Here is a 1871-nt window from a genome sequence, read left to right as displayed (position 1 = left end):
CTAACCCAAGCCCTCCAGCTGCTAGTTTCCTATTTTAACTAATGATTCTCACTAAGTACTATGGTTTCTCTGCTGCTGAAGTCAGTGCCCTCTAAATTTGGCAACCTTGGACAAGTCCTATTTGCCCCTGCCCTAGTTACAGCTCTGCTCCTCCTAAACTTGCTCTTCATCCTCAGTGTGACCTCTGGTCCCCCAATTCCTTCCTCTTTTCCAACTCAATAACTCCTATTCTTACTTCACTATTTTCCCTTCAGTCTTCATTTATCCATAGTCAGCCACTTCACCAATGTACTATCCTCTACCTCTGAATCATTTGACGCCTCTGCCTTCTACCATTCTCATCTCTGAGTAACCCTCACCTCCACCTTTTCCACCCTAAAGGGTGTCAGATGCTGCCAGAGAAAGTCACACACTGATGGGAGCCTACTGTATACTCAGTTCTATGTGACCTCAGCTAGGAACTTACTGCGCTTAGTGATCACACCCCCAAGAGCAACTGTTCCAATTCTATTTGCCCTTTTCCTCAAGGCCCCAGCTCCACTCCTACCCACCCCAAGCAGGTGACCTAACTTCCTGTAACATATAGTAGATGATTAAATAATGCCTGTTGAATAGAAACTGAAAATGGAAGACTCCAATTTGAGATTAGAGCTACAGTCCCCCAGGCATTTAAAGGCTGTTCATTCCCTGCTCTTTTTAGCCCTTTATAGGATTTTGAAGTGGAAGGGAACATTTGGCAGTAGGAGGCAACTAGGTGGTACAATGGATAGAGCACTGGGCCTGGAATCAGAAAGACTTCAAATCCAGCTTCAGATACTTATCTGTGTGACCTTCAGCAAGTCATTAAAACAAAAACAAAACAAAACAAAAAAAAAACTCCATTTGCCTCAGTTTCCCCATCTGTACAAATGGGGATAATAACAGCACCTACCTCCCAGAGCTGTGAGGATCAAATGAGATATTTGTAAAACACTTAGAGCAGTGCCTGGCACATAGTATATAAACGTTATTAGTAGTAGTTTATAGAGATGGTAACTGAGACCCAGAGAGAGGAGGTGAGTTGCCTGTGGTTACACAGCTAGGATATAAGCTGTAGAGCCTAAATTCAAACAAACAGCATCTTGCTCCAGATGCAGAATTCTTTCCACTGTCCTATAGATTTCCCCTCTTTTGTCAGTCAAGTTCAATCTCACAGCATGTGAAAGAACTCTGAGACCCTGATGAGAAGACTGGGAGATGGTAGAAGTGGCTTGGACTTTACCATCTCCCAACTTTACTAAGGCTGATGGAGAGAAAGTAGAACAAATGCACAAAGGAAACAACTCATAAAGGAGTTCCTGATCCTCTATTTGTCCCAAATGACTGTGAAGAGGCAGCCGGGAGAACAGGTGTCAGGAGGAAGAAAGCCTAAGAATGTGGCAAATCCTGTTCTCAGAAAATTCTCTGTATGGCAGCAATATTTCCAAGGTCCACTTATTTCAATCATTTTTAGACACAAATTCCAGTACAAAGAAAAAGGGCAGCCCCACTGAGAGTGCTGTCCTGGAATCTGGTCTGCCTGTACTTTTGAGATGAGAGACATAAGGCACTGCACTGCTCCCCTAGCTCCTACCCCCATCCCCACCCTACCTCCATGCCCCTCACCTACTCAGACTTGTTACATCCAACTCCAAGCCTCACTTTGGAGGCTCACCCAGGTCACTAAGAAGCAGATTTGTTTTCTAACTATCTAAACGGTTTCTTTGTCTCATCCAAGTTTTTTTTTTTTCCTAAAAAAACACTTTATATTCCCAAACGTCACACTCAACCATGATGGGTTAAGTAACAGAGGAGCAAGGCAGAGCCCTTGTGGCCAGAATCCCCAACACAGC

The sequence above is a fragment of the Trichosurus vulpecula genome, chromosome 3 (genome assembly GCF_011100635.1).
Source record: "Trichosurus vulpecula isolate mTriVul1 chromosome 3, mTriVul1.pri, whole genome shotgun sequence".
NCBI lineage: Eukaryota > Metazoa > Chordata > Mammalia > Diprotodontia > Phalangeridae > Trichosurus > Trichosurus vulpecula.
This window is presented reverse-complemented; position numbering follows the sequence as displayed.